This window comes from Alligator mississippiensis, chromosome 11, assembly GCF_030867095.1.
Source record: "Alligator mississippiensis isolate rAllMis1 chromosome 11, rAllMis1, whole genome shotgun sequence".
Lineage (NCBI taxonomy): Eukaryota > Metazoa > Chordata > Crocodylia > Alligatoridae > Alligator > Alligator mississippiensis.
In genome coordinates this window covers 59,247,880-59,260,530 of record NC_081834.1, presented here as the reverse complement: position 1 = coordinate 59,260,530, position 12,651 = coordinate 59,247,880, and the positions used below count along the sequence as shown (strand labels likewise).

Here is a 12,651-nt window from a genome sequence, read left to right as displayed (position 1 = left end):
GTTGGCAGCGGCTGGGTGCGTGTTATGCGGTTGGGGTGGTTTGGTCGGCGGGGTCAGGGCTGGGCGGCTGGAAGCAGACAAATGAGGTGTTATAGGCGCTAGAAAAGAAAAAGGGACGTGTCTAGGTGTTCGGTGCGAAGGCAGAGATTAGCCGAATGACGGGCTAAAGATAACACTGTGTTTAGTGAAAACTGCAGCAAGGAGCTGGCAGATACTTGTGCAAGGGGCTTGAAAGAGGAGGGGTGGTGTTGGGACCTGCTGGCTTCCGGTCCTGATTCCCAAACGAAGGCTTTCTGTTTCGATTGGGGCGCGCGGCGTCTGGGGTGTCGCTTTCGCGGGTGCTGCGCGTGCCGGGTAGTGTTTAGCCCTGTTCGGCGTGCACGCCTGATTCACCAGAGGAGAAACGTGGGGGCTTTCATACAGGAATCAAGAGTTCAAAGCCTTGCGGGGTTGGGGGCTTTCTCAGCGCTTTGCGACGGGGCAAAAATGATTTGTGACAAAAAAACCCACTCGGGTGAAATGGGCAGTTTCTGAGGGGCGCCGAAAGGGACGCCTGACGTCTAGGAAACTGGAGAGCCGTGGGTTTAGTTCAGTGCTGTGCAAATACCCGGTTGTTGGGGTGTGCAAGGGCAGCGGACGTGCTCAGAAAGGCTGCCAGATTCCAAGAGCTGTTGGCTCCTGCCAGCCTTGTGGCCTCGCCATCTCTCGGGTTTAGGGGGAACGGGCAACGCAGACTGGCGTGCTTGATTAGTGCGAGGGACTGGTACGATGAGAGCCCCGACACAGTAAAATCAAATACAGTGATAAAGTTTATCACCCTCATCAACAGTAAAGAACGTTTAGCTCTGATCGCTGTAGCCTTATAAGCAAAAATTGCAAGACGGCTTACTAAGTATAGATCTGTTTGCTGGAAAAGTCAGATTAATTTCTCTCTGTTTGAAAAGTATTTCTGCAAGAATGGTGATAGATACTTTCTCCATACGTTGTCATATGAAGAACATTTTAAAACCTAATGGATCGCTTCCAGAGCTCCTAGTGGAGTTGGGCTCTTGGAATGGAAAGTCGACACTCAGCCAAAACAGTTGTAGGCAGCTCTTCAGTCCTGAGTCTAGTCAAAGAGGATCACCATTTATTGTTGAGATCCAGCTGTAAATACCTTCCCCCCCCCCCCGCCCAATTCTTAGATTATAGAATCTAATCCCATCTCTAATCTCAAAAAAGAGTTGGAGGAAGACCCAAAAGAGCTCCAAGAAACTTATTCTGAGATATGTCTACATGGTTACTGGCAGCGTAACCCCATACTTCAGCGCCATATAGGATCTGAGATTCAACTTTGACTTGATATACTAATACAGGATCTTAGACTGATGATCCTCCTGCTGTGGTCTCATACAGTTTCTTTATAGCCACGACTGGTTGGGCTGCCTCAGTTCTAAACGACTGAACGTGGTGTTTGTTTCCATGATGGAAAAACTGTAAACCTCGTACCCAAGTACCTATAGGTTTTAACAACTTTGAGTTCACTTCCCCGCGTGTTCCATGGTTATTGCATCAAACAGCTTCCCCAAGACATTATTTTGGGTTTATCATAATTTATCTTTAAATTGTTCTGTCCACAGAAGATACTGAAAAGTTGTAATTGCTCTCTGTAACCCAATGGGGGTTCTTGACAATGTAATGGTGTCATCCACGTACATCAAAACAGGAATTGGAATTACTAGTAATTTTGGGGGGTGAAAATGAGCATCCTGCATGTTTCTGATAATGTCATTCATGTAACAAAGGGGCCGAAATACATCCTTGTCTCACCAACCCCCTTCTGTAGCTGAAATTTCTGTGCAAGTTTGACCCTCAGGCCCCTGCTAACTTGGGCCCATGTATCTTTATAATATTCTATCTGCAGGTGCAAAAGAGAAGGGTCAATCCCATAATTCAACAATTTCTCCCAAAGTTTAATTCCATCTGTACTGTCAAAAGCTTTAATGAACATATAATCAATGGTACTTGATCCCCTAACAGTGGTCTAGGTTGAATTCTTTGAGGTAATGTTAGGGTAGGATACATTAATTGATCTTGAATTCAAAGTTAACGGTAGTTTCTGTAATCTTAGACTTGCGTTATTAATCCCTATATCATTGAATGGTGGAACGCCAATTCCCTCCTCACTGATCCAACTCCAGAGGCATCTTCGTGTTGATGCCACCTGTAGGGTCCCTTCCTGCCGTGAGCCATTGCTCCTGCCCCTGGTCCTGTGCCGGAGGAACAGCCGCCCTGTCTCCACCTACCTGGCCACATCATATGGGTTGGGGGGGTGGTGACATGAGCCACGGATGGGCCTGTTCCCATGAGGGGTTGGGGCCCCCAAGTGTTGCGTCATCCCAGAGCCAATCTCCAGAGGGGCTGAGCAGCCCCAGGTCCAGCTGAAGTTGCTGGAGACCAGAGGTGCTTGGCCCTCCTGCAGATCCAGCCCTGGGTGTCTCAGGCTGGGCTCCCAGATGCTGCGGCAGCTCCCGCAGGGGCTAATACCACAGCAGGCTCTGTCATTGCTCGATTGCTTAGACTCCACGACTAATATGGGTAGCTTATTCCAATGCCTGATGGCTCTCCTATCAGCACATCAATATTTCTTAGCTTTTAGAAGAAGATTGGATTAGTTCGATGCATTCAAGCTGGCCATTCTTGCCAGGAGTGTACGCAGCGGCAGAAGCCACCCTTTTCCCATCCCCATCTCCCCAGATAAGTCCCTCATGGCTCCGTCCTGCTCCCGCCCCAGCTGGGGAGCGCCTCTTGGCGTCCCCTTTGCTTAAGCACCCAGGGCAGTCGCCCCACTTGCCCCCCGCCTTGCTACAGCACTGCTGGAGGCCACATCCTTGGAGCATGCCAATGTGATGAGGTGGAGATGCTGAGGCTGTACCGCTGTGCAGTGTAAGCAGGATGCCATGCAGTGCCTGGAAAAATGGGCCATTGATTCCTTCAGTAATAAAGCAAGGTAGAGTTGCACCTTTATCAACTAATTAAATAAGACAAATATGCATAGAGAGCATAAGCTTTCCAAATATATAGACAGACAGACAGAGCACAAGCCTCTTTCTATCTTATTTCATCTAGAACCCGACATCTGACTGACTCTCATGGCTAGGCACCTCTTCCCTTTCTCTGCACCCTTCGTGATTTCACAGAAATCAGCACCCACGAAAGCAGGGAATCCCCTGTCTGACCTCACCCATGGGGAAACGGGGGCAAAAAAAACACCTGGAGCACATTCATCAAGAACCACCTTTACTAAGAGAGACAGAGAAAAATATCACATCCGAAATATATGGAAGGACACGACACATCGTTATCAATCCACTGCCGACAGGTCAGGGCACAGTGCTGGAGCCCTGTCATGCTGGAGGTCTGGAACTCGTAGCCACGACGGTGTTGTAGGATGTCCCCACGTTGAAGAGGGTGAAAGGCAGATGCCAAATGCACTCTCTCTCAGTGCTGTTCCCATGGGAAGGACCTAGAGATGGTGGAATTGCAGGGGGGGATGGGAAGTATACCACCGTTTCCCAATGCCAACTGTGGGGAGTCTGTGGGTGCCCATTTGTGATGCAGATGGGAAAAGCTAACAGTGCCCTAGAAGAAGACGACCAGGAGGGCGAGCACCTGCCCGAGCCCAGGGAGAAGGTGGATTCCTGGGTGTCCCTCCCAGCAGGCAGGTGGGGACTGGGAGGTGCCAGTGGGGCGCCACCTTGGAGGCCTGATGGCGCAAGGGAGGCTTTGTGAGCCTGACGTTGGGGACCTTGTTCCGTGGATCCCGGGACAGCCGGGCCCTCGTGGTGAGGCAGGGCTTGGAGAAGGTGCGCTGGAGGCACCTCAGGAAGCGGCGGCACAAAGGGACCTTTTCTCTGGGCACCGATGGGGACCTGGTCTGGCGTTTCTTTTCTTTGGTGGCCAGGAGAGAAGTGGCTCCATGCATCTGCTGCGGGGGGGAAATGCGTGGTGCTGGTGCTGACGGAGACAGGTTGGGGTTGTTGGTGGGAAGGTCTCCTCAGCCTCCTGTCCTGCCTCTGGCTCCCTCTCTCCAGGGGCTTCTGGTCCAGATGGGCAGGACCCAAGGGGTCCCCTGGAGATGAGCGCTGAGGCTCTTCAAGGGGTCCCTGGCAGCCGACAGGGCCCAAAGAGCCACCTGGCTTCCTCTGCTGCTTCTTGCTACTCATTTGACAGACCCCATCCGGGGCTTGGGATGTGCGGAGCCAGACGTTCGTGGCATTGTCCAGGCCCTGCTCAGATGTCCCTGCCTTCGCCTGACCCTTCACCCCCTTCCGTGTCCCCCGGGAGCCCCCTGTGGGCGGCCCCTCCTGAGCTGGCCCGCCGGGGGCATCTAGCCTGTAGCTCAGGCTCATCTTGTGGGCGCGGACCTGGCCTTGAGCCTGGACATCCAGCTGGGTGGAGAAGGCAGCTGGCACAGGGGCCTGGTGGGGGAAATGGCACTGACACCCTGGGGGCACTGCTTCTTCAGCAGGTCAGCAACGAACTGGAGCTGCAGGTCATGAGCGCTGAGGGAGGTCAGGATGGAGGCCAGGAGCTGCGCCCGGTCAGGGGGCTCTACGTGGTCTGGCCTGGGTGCGGGCCTGGCTGCCCCCACAGGGCACTTCTTGGTCCCTCCCTCCTTCCTTCCTTCCACGGCCAAAGGCCTGGCCCTGCACCCCGTCCCCTCTCCCTGGGGAGCCTGTTGGTGTCTCTGGGGGTGCCGGCTAGGCTTTCTCTTGCCACAGCCCTCGAGCTGCTAGCACGGGTCGCTTTTCCCTGCTGGGGCTGGCTGGAGCCAGGGGGTCTCCCCTGCCTGGGTCCCATCCCGCTTTCCCCACCAGGCTTGTGGATTGGCTTGCGGGGCAGCACTGAGGCTGGTCGGTGCCTCCACGCAGGCATGGAGGTCTGGGATAATGGGACATCGGTCCCCGGGGATATCTCTGAGCCTGGGGGCAGCTGGGAGACCAGTTGATCCCGTTCCCAGCTGGTCTCAAGGCTGCGCTGCTGGAGGCCCCTTCCTGCACCAGCCATGGAGCTTGTTGAGGCCTTGGGGCTTCTTGCCATGACCCTTGTGATCTTCTGGAGCAGCCCCTGAAGCTCCTTCAGGCTGCAGCTGGCACCAAGCTGCCCAGTGTCTCCCGGCCACACCGCACGGGCTGGCTTTCCCTCCAGGCCACAGACGTAGGGGAGGTCAGGCGCCTGCCCACCAGCCTGATGCAGCTCTCGGCTCCCAGCTGCCACTGGCTGCCCGCTGGGTGCCCCCCTCTGCCCTCTGGGGTGCCAGGCAGGGGGCAGCTGGGTGCCTTTCCTGGGCTGTTCCAGGCTCCACTGCTCCCTTCCTCCATGGCGGCCTCTCACTGGGGTGGGAAGGAGGCATCTGATGCTGTTCGTTGCACTTCCATTGGTGGTGCGCCATGGGTGGGACAGGTCCTCCTTTCCTGGATCAGTCTCTGCCCCTGAGGGCATTTGGCAAGAGGCCGGGCCTGGCTCAGTCACCTCCTGCAGCTGCTTCCCCATGAGGTGCCGCTCCGACGCCTCCTGGGAAGCACAAACATCCTCAGATGGGTCTGGGACCTTGGTGCTGGCTTCCCCTGGCAACACGGTGGTGTCTGCAGGATCCTGCTTGCCCGGAGGCTCTGGGGCCAGGAGGTGCAGCTTCCACTGCAGGCTGGTGCACCCCAGTGGCCTGCAGGGGTTCGGGGGGGGGGGGGGGTGGCGGTGCTCTGGGCCCTTCTCTGGCTCAGCCGTGCTGCAAGGCTTCGCCCGAGGATGGCCCTGGGCGGCTGAGGGAGTCTCTTTCCCACACGGAGCCATCCCCTGGGACCCGCGGGCCAGTGGAGGCTGTGTCTCCGGGCTCCCCTGCTGGAAAGACTGGTGTCAGCATGGGGCGCGGGCTGGCTCAGGGCAGCCTCAGGGAGGCTCATGAGCCTCAGGGCCCGGCAGGGCAAGGGCTTGGGGAGGCAGACACAGGGCTCCTGGGTGTCCAATCCCGGAGGCCGCGCGGCCTTATCCCGTGGGTTGGATCCAGGCTCCTCTGTCTTCACGGCCTCAGCCGCCTCACACTGTGGCGCCTCCTCAGGCAGGGCGGGCAGCGGGTGCGAGACCCGCAGGGCTGCGCGGGAATCCCGAGGGGTGCGGGAGATGCTCTTCCAGAGCCGGCGTCTCTCAGCGTATGTGGGACGGGGGCACCGGAGCAGCACTGGGGGGATCAGACGGGCAGTGACTTGGCATCCGGGCTGGGGAGGCCCAGCTGGCGCTGCAGCTCCAGGCACCAGATGTGTAAGCCCAGAGGCCGGGCAACTGCCAGCTCCAGCGCTGGCACAGGCATGGGCTGACTCTGACACCCATCTGCCTGTCCTGGTGGGGACTTAGGGGGGTGCCAGGCTGGGCTGGGGAGAGCCACGCCATCTTCCTGCAAAAGCACAAAGGTCTCCCTTAGGCAGGCCAACGGCAACGGCCCCATGAAGGCATCCCCCACGGCAGCATGGCTGGGAGGTTGCATGAAGGCAGCGTCAGGGTCCTCCATTTCCTCGGGCTCCTCGGAGATCCAGGATGGTGCAGGACATGCAGGTCTGGGCCTGTGGCAGAGAGGAGACGAGGGGCAGAGATGAGATGCGGGGCAGGGCACGTCTCCTCCACCCCGCCCCACACGGTCCAGACCCTGGGGGACGTGGGGCGGGGCTGTGTCCTCCCAAAGACCACAGAAAACATGGCTTCCAGGTCCCCTCTGGGAACAGGCCCCCTCAGAGACCCCGCACCTTACCCTCTCAGCTCTTACGGGTTCAGATCTCATCAGGTGCCAGGTCATGTGCTGGAGCCTCCTTTCCACCAGCTGCAGTGTGCGCTCGAGGCTGAGCCTGTGCCCAGGCATGGGGCAGCTGCAGGACAAAGAGGAGGGCATCTCCTATGGCTGCATTGCCCCCTCCCCTCCTCCCTTTCCTGAGCCAGCCCCATCCCTGGCAGAAAGGGGTCTCTCAGGCCCCGGGAGGCTGCAGGGGCATGGGGCAGTGCTTACTGTGTGCACTGGCGTGGTGGTGTCTCCTCCACGTGTCCCCCAGCTGCTGTAAGGGAGAGAGGAAGGAGCTGGCGTGGGCCTGGGGAGACTCTGCCCCTCCCCAGCCGGCACCCCCAGCCTGTGAGCGGGGCCCTGGCTGCTCCTCCGTGGCTCCCATGGGCTGGGAGGAGGCAGGGGGCCGTGCTCTTTCCTGCCCCAGGCCAGGGCCCGAGGCTACTCACCTCCCAGCTTGGCTCTTCCCCGTATCTGCCTCGGCCTCCAACGAACGGTCTGCACACACAGAGAGCAGCGGGCTAGAGGGCAGCTCCCTGGACCCCACAGGGCCGGAGAACTGGTGCCCGCCCGGCAGGTCCCACCATCCCAACGGGGACCCTGAGCAGAGGGACAAGACCCTCTAGCCAGGAGCCTGTCGTCCCAGCAGGAGCATTAGCACAGCCCTGTCACCATCCCCGGCCTCAGTTGCAGCCGACACCCAACGCCTCTAAAAACAGGTTTTGTTTTGTTTAGTTCGGGGTTTTTTTAAAGAAATGTTTCATGTTGCAAGCCAAACCAGCCGAATCGAGTCTAAATTCATGAGTCAGTCCAAACCATAAGTGGCCCTACAACTGGCAAACATCCTCCACCCCCGCCAGGGGCTTCAGATCTTGCCAAAGTCTTTTGGCGGGCATCCTACGTGCAGGCCCGAGTCCAGAGACTTGGTGTTAAGATGCCCCCAAGTTTCGCCTGCCCTCAGTCATACATACGGCCGCAGATGCAAGCTAGGGAGGAGCCTCCCATTTCCAGAAAGTGGGCTTGAAGCCCCAACCCCGAGGCGGGTACTAAACCATGCCAGGGGAACAGTTATCCCTGGGAAGACTCAAGGAAACTGCCTTAATTGACCCAGTTCCAGGGTGTTTCCCCTGCCCCTACAAGAGGGTTAAGAACATCCTGACACATGGAGCAGAAAGGAGAGGAGGAGACATCCAGCAAAGCCCAGAAGCCTCCTCCCCTCTGCCCCCCCCCCCCCCAACGTACCTGCAAAGCCAAAAGCCCACTTGAGATACGAGTAAAACCAGGATGGATTTGACCAGAAAATCCATGCTGGTAAGTTGCCAGGTTGGTGGAGCAGAAGATACAGCAACCTCTCTCCTCCACCTCTTTCTTGGCAACTGCCCACCTGAGGGTCCCTGGGCCCTAGGAGGTAGTCAGGGAGTGACGTCATGGTGAGGTCAGAATGGGAGGGTCCTTGTGAGCTCATAAGGGGGCAACAGACCCTGCCTGGCTGCACTCAGGGCATGAACTACTCTGGGGGGAGCAAACCCATGGGGATGTAGCTGCAGAGAGGGAACGTAGGCTTTTGATGCTGGGGCCCCCTAGCATTTTAGCCAAGCTGCTAGGATGAAACTTCCAGGAGTCCTGGATCCCAGAACTAGTGATCTATTGATGAAACCTAGGAGTCCTGGATCCTGACTACCAGCTCCTTCCTTCACGGCACCAAGCCATCTCCTCCACACTGAATTAAGCACAGAAGTGCTATATACCGGGTCAGACCACAGGTCTGTCTTGCCCAGTCTCTTGTGTCGCACCATGGCAGACAGCACATGCTGGAAGGGAGAGTAAACTGTGTCTGACCAGGGCTATCCATGGTTTCTCACTTGCAGCCTCCAGCATTTAAGGTCTAGGAAGCCCTGATTCAGAGGCCGTGCCCCTCACTCCTGTGCTCAATACCTACTGATGCCCCTTTCCTCCAAGAATATGTCCAATCCCTGTTTGAACAGTTTCCACCACATCTGGTACAACGGGTCCCACACTCTAATGACCTGCTGGGTGAAAAAAAACTTCCTTGTGTTTGCTTTCGACATACTCCCTACTAGTTTCATCCTGGCACCCCAGTTCTTGTACTGCAAGAGAGTCAATAATAAATCCCTATTGACATACTCTTCCCCATTTAGTATCTTGTAAACCCTTCACATGGTCCCCCTCAAGCAGGTCTTTTCTAAACTGAATAGACCTGGCCTCTTTTACCGGCTCTCATGTGGAAGGAAGACCCTCTGTGACACTCATGATTCTTGGTGCCCCTCTCTAGTTCTTCGATTTCCTTCTTGAGATGCGGGGACCAGACCTGGGCACAGTCTTCAGTGTGTGGGGGCACCATGGGTTTATAAAGGGGAATCCTGAGACTTTGTTTCATTCACAATTCTCTTCTTTAGCCATCCAGCTGGTATTTTTTAGCCATCGAGCTGGTATTTTTTATCCAGCTGTCCGCAATTACTCCCAGATCTCTTTCCTGTGTGGTACCAGCTCATGTAGAGCCCATAATAGGTAAAGCATGGGTTATTTTTGCCCATTTGCATCACTTTACACTTATCAATGCTGGATTTTTATCTGCCATTTCATTGCCCAGTCACTCAATCATGCAGGATCCTTCTGTAGTTCCTCGCACTCCACCTGGGTCTTTCCCACCTGAAATCACTTTGTGTCATCTTGCCGCTACCCCCCTTTTCCTTAATGTTTCAGCTTGGAAATAGCCAGCTGCTCTCTGAGGCTTCAAAGGAAGGCCCCAAACCAAGAACTGAGCACTGTATCAGAGGCCAGGTTCTGCCTTTAAGGGGAATAAATATTTCTTTCTGGCCCCTACAGCCCCCAGCAACAACCAGCAGGTACCCTGAGGCACAGGATGAACCCAGGAATTACAACCCCATGACACATGCATACATAACAGTATGCTCTATGAGCTAATTAAACGTATAACAGGGAGAAAGAGGAGGAAGGAAGGAAAATTGAGCGGGAGAGGAGTTAGGGTGGGAGGAGGGGCTGCCCAGGCTGGGGAGACTCCCAGAGATCTGGAACCCAGAACGTGGCTTAGGTAGATCCACCCTAGAGGCCAGTGCCGAAGCACCAAAGTTTGATGCCTGGGACAAACCCCGCAGTGGCAGCCCGCCCTAGCCCCCTGCACAGATCGGGGGGGCACCCCCCCATGCTTGCCAGGAGTGTATGCAGCGGCAGAAACCACCCTTTTCCCATCCCCATCTCCCCAGATAAGCCCCTCACGGCTCCGTCCTGCTCCCGCCCCAGCTGGGGAGCGCCTCTTGGCGTCCCCTTCGCTTCGGCACCCAGGGCAGTCACCCCACTTGCCCCCCTCCTTGCTGTGGCACTGCTGGGGGCCACATCCTTGGAGCATGCCAATGTGATGAGGTGGAGATGCTGAGGCTGTACCGCTGTGCAGCGTAAGCAGGATGCCACGCAGTGCCTGGAAAAATGGGCCATTGATTCCTTCAGTAATAAAGCAAGGTAGAGTTGCACCTTTATCAGCTAATTAAATAAGACAAATATGCATTGAGAGCATAAGCTTTCCAAATAGACAGACAGACAGACAGAGCACAAGCCTCTTCCGATCTTATTTCATCTAGAACCCGACATCTGACTGACTTCAGGCTCTCATGGCTCGGCACCTCTTCCCTTTCTCTGCACCCTTCATGATTTCACAGAAATCAGCACCCACGAAAGTAGGGAATCCCCTGTCTCACCTCACCCATGGGGAAACGGGGGCAAACAAAACACGTGGAGCACATTCATCAAGAACCACCTTTACTAAGAGAGACAGAGAAAAATATCACATCGAAATATATGAAAGGACACACGGTTATCAATCCACTGCCGACAGGTCAGGGCACAGTGCTGGAGCGCTGTCATGCTGGAGGTCTGGAACTTGTAGCCACAAAGGTGTTGTAGGATGTCCCCACGTTGAAGAGGGTGAAAGGCAGATGCCAAATGCACTCTCTCTCAGTGCTGTTCCCATGGGAAGGACCTAGAGATGGTGGAATTGCAGGGGGGGATGAGAAGTATAGGACCGTTTCCCAATGCCAACTGTGGGGAGTCTGTGGGTGCCCATTTGTAATTTGTGCCAAAGTCTTTTGGCGGGCATCCTATGTGCAGGCCCGAGTCCAGAGACTTGGTGTTGTTGTCCCCAAAGGACAGTGAGTTCGTGCCCGGTGCACTTGTGCCAATAAACACACAGGGGTGAAGGATCCAACTTAATCTTTATTTCTGCACAGAAAGTGGAAGTCCCCTGTGGTGATGCAGGGCTCACAGGATAAGATGGGGGAGCCGTGGGAGCAATTAGCAACTGCACGTCTCCCTCCTCCGGCTCCTCCGGACATACTGTGGTGACCCCCCGTAAAGCCATTACCCCGCTTCCCCTAAATATCCCACACGACTTCTGTGTAACCCCATCCCTATACAAAGTCATATATGCCTCTAATAAAGCATCTCATCCCACTTCCCTTGGCGCCTACAAAACAACTAACTGCAAGATTGTGCTATAATCCAAAGACCCATTCTCCGGCCAGGCTGCAGCATCCGCAAGTTGGTACTGTGGCCAACATGTATTGCAATACCGAATCATCTGTTGTTTCATCATAGGGTCGCTTCCAAACTTTGGCCAGTTTTTCAAAATGCATCCTAAGGGACTGCAGGGTGGAATCTTGGACTGGTTACTTCCCATTGTCCGACTACCGGACGGCGACCGCCGCTCAGCCTCAGAACCAAACTGATCAAAGGGAGCTCACGGGGCTGCCACCCGATCTCACTCGCCTAGGGCGTCTACACGGTCGGAACTTTTAAAGCCGTCTCTTCCCCAACCTGCTCAAAATATGGAAAGAAGTACTCACCAGTCCGTTGAAACCTCCCTCGCCCCGCCCGATTAAGTTGGTCCTTCAAGCGTTGCGCCATCGTACCCCTCCACGACTCCGTCAGGCAACCAGGAGACGGTCAGACCTCCGACGAATAAGGTCGGTGGTGCCTGGCCCTCGCGCCGTCCACAGTTGTTGCCGGAGCCGAAGAGGTGGACCGGGCAAGGCAGTCAGCTAGGGTCCCATCTGGGTCGCCAGAAATTGTTGTCTCCAAAGGACAGTGAGTTCGTGTCCGGTGCGCTTGTGTCAATAAACACACAGGGGTGAAGGATCTAACGTAATCTTTATTTTTGTGTAGAAAGTGGTGTTTGGCAATCGTTTATAAAGTAAGCACCCCCACCCCAGTGGGCGTCTGCCTTATATAGCTATGTAACAGGTTAAACTTGTTGATGTGATGAAATGTGTAGCAAGCCCAGCAAGTAACCCCCCTTCCAGCTCTCTCCCAAGTAACCCCCCTTCCTTTTCTGGGACTTTGTTGATATAGCTTTTTTTTTAGCGAGGCCAGCAATTAAACAACTAAGCAACAAGTGATCTTTTTTAGCCTAAACAACCTATTTTATGTCTTTGGTTAGATAAAATATATTTTTTAAAACATATAAAGCTGTTTTCGAAGTATAGAAACTGTAGTGAAAGTTCAGGGGTGCTCATCACAGTGGCAGATGCATCATGAACAGGGAGGACGGAGGGGCATGGGGAGGGGAGGAGTTCAGCTGTTCATCTGGGGGCAAAACAGCATGGGACCATCCAGGCCAGGTGAAACTTGTGGGAGAAGGGCAGAATCAGGGCACGCGCAGGGTGGGGTGCAGGCCAGGTGAGAAGAAAGTAGTGTGAGCGGGATGGGGTTGGATCTCGGCCCCTCTGCTCACACCCAGGAACAACCAAAGGGTAAAGGAGAGTCTCCTCAACTGGGAGCAGTACGTGGTTCTCACACTTGGTTCAGCGGGGATT

At 55.4% G+C, this 12,651-nt stretch overlaps 1 long non-coding RNA gene across 1 annotated transcript; it reads right to left on the bottom strand.

The window, feature by feature from the left end:
• Nucleotides 1-10,583: 10,583 nt before the first annotated feature.
• On the bottom strand, nt 10,584-11,984 carry LOC132244157 (uncharacterized). The gene is made up of 2 exons (XR_009455755.1): nt 11,683-11,984; nt 10,584-10,820 (listed from the first exon to the last, which is right to left on the bottom strand). It is a non-coding gene; the product is annotated as an uncharacterized LOC132244157 (long non-coding RNA).
• Nucleotides 11,985-12,651: the final 667 nt, after the last annotated feature.